At 38.1% G+C, this 15,288-nt stretch overlaps 1 protein-coding gene across 5 annotated transcripts in view; it reads left to right on the forward strand.

The window, feature by feature from the left end:
* Window positions 1-15,288, forward strand: part of pcdh11 (protocadherin 11) — a 798,581-nt gene that overhangs the window by 261,304 nt on the left and 521,989 nt on the right. The window lies entirely within an intron of this gene.

Genomic DNA, 15,288 nt, shown 5'->3' on the forward strand with positions numbered 1-15,288 from the left:
TAAGCTTAAAAAAAATACTTCTGAGTTGCAGACAACTGAATTATTCATCACAGAAATCGAAGACTGAGGAATGGATTCTAGACCCTATCTTTTTACAATTCTTCTGGTTGCTCCTGGATCATTCTCAATCAGCCTGCCACTTGGGTGACTTCACACGCATATGATATTTTTTCAGATAACTTTTTACACATATGGTCTAAAAGCTTCGGGATATGGAGTTCTCAGATCTCTACAATTAATACTGTGAACATACACCTTCCAACTATTAACAGATCAGCTATTTGATGTGTTAAGTGATAGCATCAATCTGGTCTTCAAACTTCCTTGAACTAAGTAACTTAGTTGTCTGTTTGAAATAACACTATTGAAATCTGGTACAAATTTTGATGGTCTGAGTCCAGCAGGTCATACAAACATTTAAAACTCACAAATGCTTTCTATCTTAAAAAGTACAAACATTTGTATTTCCAAATTACAAATGATTTTTAAAATACAAAGGACTTCCAAAACACAGAAACAATTCTTACCACTCCCTTTATACTACTATGATTATTAATGATTATTATGTATTCAGTTTTGAAAAACTTAATAAAAAGATTAAAAAGAAACAATTCTTATGAAATAAAAAGGCATACAATCGATTTGCAGGTGAACAAATTATCCATCAGAAAAATCGAAGGTAGAGGAACGGATTCTAATCTCCGTTTGTTCTGTCGTATTTCTTAATGTTCCTGGACTATCCCTAATAAGCCTAACTACTCTCTACATTTATAATGTTCTTCTGCCACTTGGGTGACTTCACATGTATATTATAGTTTTTCCAAAAACTTTTTATACAAGTTGTCAAAAGGCTTCTGGAGACAGAATCCCCAGACTCCTTCAACTAATGCTGTGAAACTGACTTTCTGAGCATACAAACCTTCCAATTATTAACAGCTCTTCTATTTGATGTGCTCAGCTAAGTGATAATATCAGTCTGGTCTTCAAGATTGCTTGAACTAAATAACTCAGCCATGTTGTCTGGTTTGAAACAAGGCCAATTAAATAACCCCATTGTTTTACACTGCAACTCTTCAGAAGTCAACCCAGGTGCTATGAAACAGCATCCTGTGTTCTGTAGACAGTGCTTGTTTGTTTGCAAAGCTGTCCTTTTAATTTCGGACTGATTATTGCTTGCCATTTACATGGAAAACTGAAGACTGGTTTCAATTTACAACCAGAAGCTAAACAAAGAATATTGGTTGGAAGTTTATCTTACACAAAAAAGAACTTTGATCTCTAGAAGTTTCAGCTGCTATGTTAGAAAGCTGAGCTTGGAAAAAAAATGAAAGGCCCCCTGGTCCTAAACAGTGAATATCCATCGCAACTGGAGTTGTGTTTAAAAAAAGCTAGACTATACAATTTCCAAGGAAGAGAATTTGAGGAGGCAAAGAAATTCAAAATTCCTTGTCAGTTTTAAATGAGGAGATCTTTTAGAGATTGAGTTCGAAGATCATTATTTCCTTTCTTGAAGCTTGGCATTCAAATCACATCCAGACTGATGTGTTGAAAGGAGGGAGGCTTTTTATATGCTGACAAAAGTCAGTAGTGATTATTATGCAATTTGAGACAAATGCTTTCAAGATGTGACTCTAACAATTCAAGTTAGCGGCAGACCAGCAGTACTTGACACAGTTGAATGAGATTGTTATGAAAAAGAATTACGAAATGGGATGCTTATTCTTTTTAAATACCAGTACATGTAATCACACAGGAATTTTTTTTTGTCCCAGGTGCAACTAAACATAGATGAGATTATGAAGAATGGGTTTACAATTTCACTGCACCTCATGCACTTTGGATATTTTCATTTTCAATGATTATATGGAATAGGCTGCCAGGGTTTCTGAATGCACTGCTCAGATTTACAATGCAGGGTACATGTACTTGTAACAGATCCAAGTGGAGGACCATAGTAAACTACTTAATGGAGCCAATGCCACTATGCAATTTGAATAAATATAAAGCAGTTTCAGCTTTTAATAATTCAGACAGCGTACTGTAATCTAGATGTGCAGATGCCTGAATTAAACTTGAACAAGCTGTGTGAGATTGCCTTCAGTAGCTGGATGCGCAACACTTCTTTTCAAAAGTGCATAAACAAATGGATTTTGTTTAGCATCTTTTAATGGAATAAAACAACCCTTGAAAATGGATACCAAACATCAGTGAAAGATTTATTTGAGTTGACTGGAAAATATCACTATATAAGTTTTGCCGAGACTTTATCAGAGAGGCTGTAAAAGATCCAGTAGCACCCATCTTAATAGGCAGAGTTATTCCTTCAGATCCAAGAAATTACCAATTCAGTTGTTGCACAGAATGAGCACAAAAACTGCACCAGAATAATGCTGATAGAGTGCTCTATTATTAGTACTGGTGAGCATTGATTCCAAATGTGGCACCCTGGCTAAATGTCATGTGACATTCAAAGAACCCCTAAATCATTTAAATTGCATGATGGGAAATCTAACATACTTATAGATTTTTTTGTGAAGAGGTGTCCCTTGGATAAATTTCAAGAAAGCTAGAAGGTTCAGGAGCAAATCCGATCTTGTGCTCGACAAACAGAGTTTCAACTGGTACAAATGTCCCTTGGATCTTTCAATAAGCAAATCCTAGGCTTAGAGCTCTATGCAGAGTAGAAACCTCCATGTGAGTAAAAATCTCCATGTGAGTAGAAACCTCCATTGGCAAGAATAATCTGATAGAAAAAGGATGAGTCACTGAACTTTAATGTGCTGTTTAAAATGGGTCAATAACCATTATTGCCAGCCACATAAAATCATTAAATCCAGACTTTGTGATTTGTTTTCTATGACGAGCTTGAGACAGTACTGCAGAGAGAGGCCCAGGGGATGTGCATTTGCTGAATTTAATGCTACTTCTGGCTGAGTGGTACTGAAATATAAATGTTGAAGCATGGAGATTCGGATTTTCTGCCAAGTCTATGCTCCTCTGAGAAAGCCATCACTGATATTAGCTAGCTTTAATGACAGTTCCATAAAGCAATGCTAGGTAACCAAATATCCAAATGCTGTCCTGGCCAGAGCTCCAAATATTTGCCTTACAAGTGAGGGTACAGAGGAACGTCACGTTGATTACTTATTGTTTTGAGGAGATGATTTTGCTTTTTTCACATTTATGAAGGAAATATAGCATAGTTGACAATGGCTGCATCATTATTGACTATTCATACTTGCCCCTGAACTATAGATAAAAGCCAACTGTGCTAGCGAGGCTATCGAGACATAGAGGCAAAATGACACTCAGTGGCCAGTTTATTAGGTACACCTGTATGATTATTTGTTAATGCAAATATCTAATCAGCCGATCAGTGGCAACAATTCAATGCCTATAAACATGCAGACATGATCAAGAGGCTCAATCGTTGTTCAAATCTAACATCAGAATGGGGAAGAATTGTGATCTAAGTGACTTTGACGGTGGAATGATTGTCGGTGCCAGATGAGGTGGTTTGAGTATCTCAGAAATTGCTGATCTTCAGGGATTTTCATACACAACAGTCAGTAGAGTTTATAGGGAATGGTGTGAAAAACAAAATGAGACATCAAGTGAGCATCACCTCTGTGGATAAGTGCGCCTTATTAATGAGAAATTCAGATGAGAACGGCCATATTGGTGGCAGGAAGGCGACAGTAACTCAAATAACTATGCATTTCAAAAGTGGTGCGCGGAAGAGCATCTATGAATGCACATCATATTGAACCATGAAATGGATGGGCTACAGTAGCGGAGACAACAAATGTACATTCAGTGGCCACTTTATTGGGTACAGGAGATAATGGCTGCAGATTACCTTCCCTAAATGTCATCAATGTATTCCCCTTCAATTCTACAACCATGCCATTGTTTTGTGCCTGCTGTTGTTGCAGAGACTAGCTTTCTTTAAAAAAGTTGTTGCTGCAATGGTGCAACTCAAACTCACATCATAGAGACATACATAGAGTCACACTCAAGCCTTCAGGTTAATGGTGTAGAATTCTGTTAAGTAATCCCATAGATCAAACTTCAATGTAAGTTTATTATCAAAGTTTGTATTTGTCACCATCTACTACCTTAAGATTCATTTTCTTGCAGCATTTACATAGAAACATAGAAAATAGGTGCAGGAGTAGGCCATTCGGCCCTTCGAGCCTGCACCGCCATTCAGTATGATCATGGCTGATCATCCAACTCAGAACCCTGTACCTGCTTTCTCTCCATACCCCCTGATCCCTTTAGCCACAAGGGCCATGTCTAACTTCCTCTTCAATATAGCCAATGAACCGGCCTCAACTGTTTCCTGTGGCAGAGAATCCCACAGATTCACCACTCTCTGTGTGAAGAAGTTTTTCCTCATCTCGGTCCTAGCATTTATAGGAAGATAAAAAATGTGATAGAATTTATGAAAAATATGCACAACAGAGACTAACAAACATTCACTGTGCAAAAGAAGGAAAATCATGTAATAAATAAATAAATGGATAGATAAATAAATAATTAACATATCACGGACTTGAGTTGTAGAGTCCTTGAAAGTGAGTCCGTAGATTGTGGAATTGATTCAGCATGGAAATGAGTGAAGTTATCCATACTGGTTCAGGAGCCTGATGGTTGTCGAGTAATTGTTGTTCCTGAAACTGGTTGCCTAGGACCTAAAGCTCCCGTAGCTCCTGCCCAGTGGTATTAGTGAGAAGGTGCATGGTCCAAATGATGACTGTTGATACCTCCTTGTGGTATCATTTCTTGTAAATGTGCTCAATAATGTGGATGGCTTTGTCTGCGATGGACTAATTTGTACCCACTGCCTTTTCTAAACTTTCCCTTTACTGGGTATTGGTGTTTCCACACCAAGCCATGATGCAACCTGTCAGGATACTCTCCACTATTTATAGTGTTGATAGTTTAACAGTTAATTTACTCTCCAGTAAATTAACCCTTGAACTATCAGGACTGTACTCTCTGGAAATTTCATAATGTTTTAAACTTTCAAAATAAAACATTAGTTATTGATCACAAGGCCATGAAATGGAGAAGTCTTCAAACACTATATTAAAAGTAGTTAGATTTGACGCATTAGGTCACATGTAAAAAATAGGACAATTGAAACCATCTCTCTAGAGGGCTTATGGAAAGAATTTGAAGCATAGTCCTAATCCATTGGAATCCAAAAAATAATTTAGTTTAGTTGTGAATTCTATTTTCATTTCTGCAATTTGAGTTCTGGCCAAAGATCTATGGTATTAACCCACCTTTTTCTGTTTGAATGCAGGCAGGTTTGTTGAGTATTTCTGACATTTTCTGACTTTATTCTCAGTTTTTTTTACATTCTTCTTTCATCTGACAGAAAGCAGATCATGGTATTTGCTCTAAGGGTGGCTGTGTGATTTATGCTGAAGCTATCCCAATATTCCAACATAATGTCAGTTTAAAACGAAATATAAGCTTAAGGGATGTGAAATGATTTGTAGATGGATGACATCTCTGATCCAGAAAGGTCAACAGCCTTTTATTACTGTGGATATAAATGTTTAGATCAGTAACAAACAAGTATTCTATTGAGGGAAGCTGGAGGATATAAATTACTATCATTCTTTCCTTGGGCATGTGATGTTGAAAAATAGATGTTGAAGTTTGGGACAGTCAGGCTTTTATTTTTTTTATTCCTTAAGGGAGTCATTATGCAGTCAGACACAGTGAGTGGTACATTCATAGAGAAGTAAAATGGAAGAGGAATTGCGGCACCTTAACAGAGTTATTAGGTCAGCGGGAAGATTCTCAGTAAAAGCAATGAATAAACCTTGTGGGGGCCAAGCAATTGGTGTAGAGTCTTGAGATTATTTTGTAGATTTTAAGGACAAACACATTAATTTTTGTTCCCACAGGGGGGTTAGCTGCCTTTACTTCAATGATATTTCACAGGAATTGATATTGAAAGACGAAAGGCTACACTTTCATGTAGAGCAGGCATAATATTTTGTGTCTTTTATGTAATGTTCAAAAGGGCTGCCCTTTCACCCTTGCATTTTAGAAATGAGTTTATCCAGGCAGAGCAGAATGAAAGTCTCTGTAATTTCTGATAAAGAGCCTCAATTAAATGAGATGTAACAGTTAAAGGTCTTTGTTGGAAGCAAAATGTAACATTTTGAGTACTGAAGCACAACACTCCTTTTACATTGGTATACAGTCAATATGAAAATGAAGAAAATCCAAAGTAAATACAGTGGATTCTGGTTAATTGGGCCATTGTTTAATCAGGACAGCCACTTATTTGGGACAATTCTTAAAGAACAAAAAATAAAGAAAATGAAAATAGCTGGGATTCCCTTTGCTTATTTGTGACACCTTTCTGCTTAATTGGGACAGGAGGCTGTTGCCGAACAGTTTTTAACTAGTGTCAGTTACGAATTTTTTCTGTTTAAAAAACAGTGAATTTTGTCACTGATATTAGTGAGAAATAAATAGTAAGACAATTCAGAACTGTTTTGCTCACTACAGTGTCAAACATTCAGACTTGGAGATGCCAGAAACAGCCATGAGTGAAAATGAAACAATTCCACTACTTCAACAAGTTAATGGCTACAAGCAATCTGAAGGTATCCACAACCATCTTGAATGTTACAATGAAAATAAAGATTAGGAGGATAAAATTATCAATAACATTGTACAAAGGCAGTCCAATACTAGGTGGCTATGCTGATTCTGTTCATTTACAATCAATCAAAAGAACACAGTAGCCAATGTTCCCTCTAAGGTGTGTGCACACAACTTAAACTGCGCACAAAAGATTGTCACCCTCTACATCATTGGCATATTAAGTATATTTCACAATCATACACAATCACAGTTCCTTCTCCATTTTCTGAGGCAGGTGAAAATATGGTTGAGTCCATAGATCTATCTGTCCACAAATGTCTCATTCTGTTCTTCAAATTTAAACCTAAAAGCTATGCTGTGTATAAAACTTCTTTTGGTGGAATAGTTTAACTGAAGGCATCTGATGCTTCATCTGTCATATTAACTATCAAAGATTTTTACTTCCATTAAAAAATTCAGTGCTCACATATTGTTGTCACTGGACAAAAAAATTGCACAGCGCAAGATTTTTGTGCACACTGGTCATTACAAATTAGAGGGAACATTGACAGCAGCATAGGTACACTGGATGGTTTATCTGTCAAAAGCCATTAGGAATTAATACACAGTTTTATAGTACTGTAATGTTATAGTTTGTTCTGTATCTTACTTAAATGATGAAGATGATGATGGCATCTGTTAGTCTCGCGAGACCATGGATCTGCGCCTGGAAAGTCTTGCATCATTCTGTGTTGGTAGAGCAGCATCTGTTGTGTCTGTAGAGGCCCACACGGGAGTGACTGTCTCGGCTGCAGCGACTGCACTTGAAGGAGCTGTCCTCTGGTGTTGTCTTGGGGCTGTTTTCTCGGCGAGTGCGCTTTTCTTCAGCAGCAAGCCTCAGCTTCTCTTCTCCTCTTTTTAGACCTCTGCGTAGTTCCAGCCTCCAGTGAGAGCAATCGCTTGCAATGTCCTCCCACCTCTCGATGTTCGTGTTGTGACTTCATGGGTCTCTTGCAGACATCTTTGAAACGAAGATATTACTTAAATACATAATCTGTTACTCAGTTAAACAGTAGTTTGTCTTTTTTGTACTTTTTTAACTATATCCATACCATAAAACGTCAGCTAATTGGGACAACTGCTTATTTGAGCCAAAAAGTCTATCCCAATGTGTCCCGATGAAGCAGAATCATTGGAAAATGAACACTTAATGCAGACCAATCATCCTCATTCCATAAGAATGGATTTTTTTTTGGATGTCGTGAATGAAAGGTATTAAACACTCATGCCAAATTGAAAATGTATGCTTCTTATTTTGATTTAACCATTTATAAGTGATCTCTTCACAACCAGATTTCCCCATGTGGGAAACTTCTCACCTTCCCCATTGCAGAGGTCTACTACCCAATAGAATTCAAGAGCCCTGGCAGGCAATACAAGACCAGCCAATACAAACACACGATATATAATGCAGTGATGTAGGACCAATCAAAATAAATCCTGCCGACAACCCCGTTAGAAACCTTGACAACTAGTAAAGCCCTACCCCAATTTTATTTTCATCAAGTCAATCAGGTATTCACTGCTTCTAAATAAAAGTTTCATTCATTCAGAAATATTCAAAAGCTATTATAATTAAACCATGAATGATTTTTAAAATGTACTTCATAATGTTCAAACAAAAGTTCCTCAATTACCAATAAATGAATAATAATCTTTGCATTAAATGCTCTGCAAAAACCTCTAATGCTTACACAGACTTCATGAGAAAATAATTGTGAAACTGAGCAAAAATTAGAGTTGAGGTATGGATTTTGTGTACAGATTTGTGCATTGAAATGGAATCTATGTACCAACGTAGTTCCTATCAGAAGCTGCATGGAAAACTCCCAGGGCACCCAACTGGCGCACTGATTGCTGGGAGTAGATTGGAGTGAAAAAATACTCATGGCAGCCTCAATATTGAAACAGAAAAGGCTCCCATAGAGGTGAGGAAAAACACAAGGAAGTGGAGGCGCTCCTGTAAGTCTGGGCACTCACCACACTATGGTCTGGCCCAGTCAGGCACATGTTGTGAGTTACACCAAACCACTGTGAAGTGAGAGCTGATTAAAGGAATAGAGGTCACAGCACACAGGTTGTGAAAAATCTTCTTTCCTTAGAACTTCTTATTGAAAATCAAGCCTGGGATATGCTTTGTGGAGGATGTTGTTGTCATGGTTTGACCATTTAATTGTTGTCTCATGTCTGGTAACTGTTTGATGTGCTCACTGTTATTTTGCAACTGGACTGCTAAGGTTGTAAGTTCATCTCATAAGGTCTATATCACAAGCAGTGGAGAAAGCATGCGGTAAGCAACCTATGACATTATTATATTGGTGATTGATAGTGGGGAAATATGCACCAAGCTAAGGAGTATTATATCTGGAAATGTTCAGAATAGTATTACATTATCTGCCCTTGAGGAGATAACCCCCAGCCCTTGGTAAGAACAGCTTTAGAACCTCCATACAACACACACAAAATGCTGGAGGAACTTAACAGGCCAGGCAGCATCTATGAAAAGGAGTACAGTCGATATTTCAGGCTGAGACTCTTCATCTGGATACTGATGAAGTTCTCATGAAAGGTCTTGACCTAAAACGTTGACTGTACTACTTTCCATAGAAGCTGCCTGGCCTTGTGAGTTCCTCCAGCATTTTGTGTGTGCTGCTTGGATTTCCAGCATCTGCAGATTTTCTCTTGCTTGTGATTAGAATCCCCATACAATGATTAAGCTTATAAATCCTGAATCAGATTTCCCAGTGTAAGTGTAGAGAAATTTCAACAACGTTCTTCTCTGCTATTGGACTCCAGTGGAACAGTTGGCCAGAAAGTTCAGGCTGATAAATGCAGAGCTATTGGAGAAGAAAGTGCTGTATAATTCTGGCCCATATTTGATGAAAAAAGTCATTATTTTCTCTTTGGTAAGGATATTATGCTCAGGAAATAGATTTTCTTTTAATATAGGGGTACAGGGTGTCTACATTGTTCATCAGTGATGCTGCTCTATAATAAATGCTGCAGATTACATTAACAGTGATGAAAATATTATAAATTGTTGCAAGTGCAATATGTTCCTATACAGCTAATTTTCTGCAATGGAGTTGAGACATAAAAGTGGTATTTACTGCCACCTAGTTTCCAGCACTTCAATTTTGCCTCTAAAAATTTTTGGTTAACAATTTAATCTGTCCTCTCTCTCTTGAAAGTACATACTTTTCCTTTCTTGGTGATATTATTTCAAGAGCATCAAGTTAATTATGCCTGATCCTTGGTGCTGACAGAGAAACATCTCTATTCTCAATCTACAGACACATCACTTTTCAGAGGAATAGGGAGAGCACAGGCCATAGTAAGGGAAATGACGCTGTCTGCTTAAGAAGGATGTGAGAGCACCAGAGTGCTGACAGACTCGTAGTTATGAGGAGAGCCACTAGGCTGCAGTTGATTTCATCAAATCAAAGGAGGCCATCAAGCTACAGTACATAGAAGTATGGGAGTGCTACAGAAACAGAGACCTATGTCTTGTAAGACTGATCAGTAACTGGGATGGGTATAGATACAAGTTATTTGTTATGAAGATAGTAGGACAATTGAGTAAAGTATTGACATTCAAGGAACTTTGGTGTCTGGAACTCCCTGCCTGAAGAGGTGGAGGAAGCCTTTAGAACACTGGATAGGAATGAGGGAATAAAAAGCGTAACTTTAAAGGAGATGAGATGAAGCTAAAATTTATTTTTGACAGCTTTGGATATAATGGTCTGAAGGTCCATCTACTGTGCTGATGTTTCAATAATTTTTAAAGGGTGCTGATACCAGGTAAAAACATTTATTTTCTTCTCTCCTAACCCACAGGACTGAAGTTTTCTGCAGCCAAACTTATCATCATCCTATTAAGCTCACAAAACTTGACAAAGACCAAGGAGCAAAAATTATCTTAATGTGGTGTGTTTGGGTAGGCTTGAGGAGTTGAGGAGTAATTGAGGAGTTAATTAAATCACTGGTCAGCTTATACCTCCATCCTTAATTTAACTCTACAATGTTAATTTAAACTACTTTATTCTGCAGTTTTAATGGTATATAGTTCACTAAATTCAGTTAATAAAATGCTGGCACCTTGAACCTGATTGATCATAGTCATTATGATCCATTATAGGTGTCAGTTATGGCTCATTTATTAAGATATTGCCTTTGTGTATTACCTCAGAAGGTTTGGTGTAAGTGCCAAGAAAAGCACAGGTATCTGAACTGGATCTTCCATGTAGTACCGTGGAGGTGCCATTTTTCCGATGAGCCATTAAGCCAAGATCTTGTCAGCTTTTGAAAGTAGAAGTAAAACAAAATCCCATGGTACTAGTTTGAAGAAGAGTGGGCAATTATCTGCATACCCTGGGCAATGTTCATACTGGTTCTTATTGGTTAACATTACCAAACCTCATTACTTAAATTATAATTTTACTGTTTGTTGATGCTTGTGGCACACAATATTTCTTTTTACATTAAGGCAGTTGCCAAAAAGAAAAGGGTTCTGTTCCTGTGCGTTGACCTGAAAAGTTTGCAAGTCAGAAGCGCTGCCACAAACTCGGTTCCTATCTGCAGAAGATGCCTGCAGGACTGCAGCAGGCAGTAAATCTGTCCCAACAGTTAGCAGATACTTGTCCAAATGTGTAGGTTGCTCATAAGTCAATATTTGTAAATGGATCTAGATATAATTCATTGCAAAAAGCTTCAGATTACATGAAAGGCACAAAATAACTATAATTATTTCATTCATCAAGCAATTTCAAATGAAACTTCTATCACTGATTCTTTTTTTTGTTATTCCTGAGTGTGTCTAACCATATTCCTTATTTTGTGTGAATTTTTTTTTTATGGAAAGTTGTTTGACATCTGGGGATTTGGAGTTTGTGTGGAGATAGTGCAGAAGATAAATAATTAAAAGTCTGGGATTATTACGTGATAATACATCCAATGGAATGCTGTCAAATTTTTATATGTCTTGGGCTCATTGATATCATTGCCCTTTGAAATTTGGAACATTGTGAGCTATTTTGGGACCGATCTCAAAGGAAAGACAATGGTCCAGAGGAGGTTCATGAAAGTGATTCCAGAAATGAAAGGCTTAATGTACTGTATGACAAGATTTTGATGTTTCTGGGCCTATGCTCAATGGAATTGAGAGGAGGAGGGGTGGCCTCATTGAAATCTATTGAACACCAAAATGTCTGGGTAGAGTGGACGTGGAGATGAGAGTCTAAGATCCAAGGATACAGTCTCAGAATGAAGGGATGCCCTTTAAAACTGAGATAGGAGGAATTTCCTTACCCAGAAGGTGATGAATCAGTGGAATTCCTTTCTACAGAGGGCTGCCAAAGCCAAGTAATTGGGTGTATTTAGGGCAGAGCTTGATAGATACTTGATTGAGAAGGGGGTTAAAGATGATGGGGAGAAGGTGGCAAAATGGTACTGAAAATAATTTAATGACAAGTGAATGGCGGAGCAGACTTGATGGGTCAAATAGCCTAATTCTGCTCCTACATCTTGAGGCTGGAGGAGCATCTGCTTCGAGTGTGTGTGTGTGTGTGAGGGGAGGGGATGGGTGTGAGGATGGAGGTCTGGGGAAAATCCTTTATTGGCTGAGACTCAGATATTCAATTTGTTAATTTTATCTATTATAACCTTACAACATCTTGCTTATCAAGAAACTAACTATCTATGGCTTAAACATGTTTAGAACCTAACTATCTCTGATTTGAACATATTAGATATGAAGAGTCTTCCAATCCTTAAGTAAAAGAGTTCCATGGATTCAGAACCCTCAGAGAAAAGACATTGTCTCTTTCTTAAATGGGTAATCTCTTACTTAGAGAGTGAACCCTACTTCAACTAAAGATTCTACCCCAGAGGAATCATTCTTTCCACGTCTACCCTATCAAGAACTCACAGGATTTTGCATGTTTATTAAGTAATTTCTCACTCATCTGAACTCGAATAGCAACAAGCTTGTCTTCCCAACTCTTCCTCATAAGACAGCATACCCTTTCCAGATACGGTCAAGGAAACATTCTGTTCACTGATTCCAAGGGAGGAAGCGGTTGTGGCAGTCAAGAGAAGATAACCTGTACAATGGACAGTTAAAAATGGCTCTCCATGACCTTCTGAGTTACAGAATCCTGATCAATATGTATTAATGCTTCAAATATTGATATCCTGAACTGCACAAGATTATAATCTCATTTCACTCAATTTTGGTGAGGCTGAAGGAATTGAAATCACTCTTTTATATAATATAAAAACACAGGAGAATCATCATCAGCATCAGAAAGGGATTAGACTTAAGCTTTCAAGTAGGTGCTGATTACCTGATTATGTTCTACAAAACCAGATGTGAGAAGAAAATATTCACTCATTCCAACAAGAAGACCCTGACATTTCACCATCAGATATGTATCTATAAAGACTTCAAAAAGCATCTAGTGCTTTCCTGGTGTATATGATGAACAAACACTTCTTGGGCTTCAAGCCAGATACAGGTATCAATAATAACCGACGTTTCAATGACAAACTCCGTCATCTTCTTTAGGGATAATGTTTGGCATGTCTTGTCATAAAACTAGAGGAAAAGAATTTTTAAAAAGGCAAAGGTCTCGCTCGAAGTAAGAACTGGAATTTGATTGTAAACAAGGAAAAAGAGCAGAAACCTGATTGAATGAGGACTAAACAATTAGGAGGGATGGAATACAAAGGTATAAATATCACCGGACTAAATATGCCAAGCATCATCCCTGAAGAAGATGGTAGAGTTTATCATCAGGACATCGGTTATAGTCAATACCTATATCTGGATTGAAGCTCAAGAAGAGTTTATTCACCTACAAAAACTTAGTTTGTCTGACAGAAACTTCTCTTTTCTGCTATTTTATTAAACCTATCTCAGCCCCTATTTCTGGTGGCTCATTCCAAATCCTCGCCTCCCTTTGCATGAAGAAACTGCCCTTAATTTCCTTTTAGCCTTTGATCTTAAACATATGCCCTCTTGTTATCCGTACCATCTTCCTGTGAAAAATACTAAGTGTTTTTGCCCCAGCTACACTGCTCATGATCTCTCTCGGGTCACCCTTCCATCACTTACATTCCAGGGATTATAGTCTTGGTCTATGCTACATTGTAACTCTGAGCCCCAAGGAACATCCTGATAAATTTTTTATGCATTCTTTTTAGTTTCATAACATCTTTCTATAGGTGAGGCTCTCTGTTGGTCATGGTTGACTATGAATGTTGCATCCCAGCTATCTAAGTGATATACAAGCCAGGGAAGTACAATATGGAGAGCAAGCTGTTGCCCATTTAGCAGGCTCTCCCTCTCCCCCCTCCACACAGTTGATGAATCCAAAGGAATGGAAGAGAAGAATACAGTTCAGACTAGCAGCATCACAACAGTTGACAGTCAACGTTGAACTCAATGTAGATTGCCTTAGGAATTCCAGCTCCAGATTTTTCATTGGGGTTTACTCCCAAAGCTTTCCCCATGAGTGGGTATAGCTATAAGGCAGTGGAGTTTCAGATCAGAGTTTTCCTTCTGGATGAGTTGCAAACCACAGCTGATGAACCCCATCTAGCCGAAACAACTGGTTTCAAGGCAGCAGTAACACATCTTTGACCCTTCTCCTGTCAGTAGAAACTGTTCTACCAGTCTTAGTAGCTAAGTCACACATGAAGGCCAAGAGCTGAGCTTGATTGTTGGAGACAATTTGAGCTCCACATTTAATAGGTAATGGGAGCTTATCCCCAATACACCTCCGACTATACCAACTTTAAGGAGCCATCTTTCTTTAATAAGTGGCCAAAACTTTCCATAATACTCCAAGTGTGGTCTGATACCTCTTATATAACAATAACATAACTTACTATCTCTTATACTCAATGCTCTGATTGTAGGCCAGTGTGCTAAATGCCTTGTTCACCACCCCATCTACCTTTGATGATGCTTTCAGCAAGCTAAGTACTTGCATTCCAAGGTCCTTTGGCTTCATTGCACTCCCCAGAGCCTTACCATTCACGGTTTAAGTCCTACCCTTGTTTATTTCCCCAAAACGCAATATCTGACATTCATCTGGATTGAAGGCCATTTGCCAATCCTCAATTAAATACCTAACTAATCAAGATTTCCCTGGATTTTCAATAACTTGCATTATCTACAACATTACCTAATTTTTTTGTCAGATTGAGGCAAATGAGGCTCCCCCTTCCTCATTCTAAACAATTTTTACAAGAGCACCACTGAGGGTGCCCTGAGCAATTGCATCACTGTCTGGTATGGGAATTGCAAGGCATCTGACCACAAGTTCACACAAAGGATTGTGAGGACTGCCTAGAGAATCATTGGGTTCTCTCTTCCATCCATTAGAGATATTTATCTGGAACATTGCATACACAGTGCCATTAGCATTATCAATGATCCCTCCCATCTGTCCAACAATCCCTTTGTCTCCTACCATATCAAGCAAGACATGCCATAGCATTAAGACAAGAAATGTTCGGATAGGAAGCAGTTTCTTCTCCCAGGCCTCATTTTTCCAGGTCTCTCATCACATATGAGAGATAATAGCATTATACTGATACTTTTTG

Source organism: Hemitrygon akajei, chromosome 10 (genome assembly GCF_048418815.1).
Source record: "Hemitrygon akajei chromosome 10, sHemAka1.3, whole genome shotgun sequence".
Lineage (NCBI taxonomy): Eukaryota > Metazoa > Chordata > Chondrichthyes > Myliobatiformes > Dasyatidae > Hemitrygon > Hemitrygon akajei.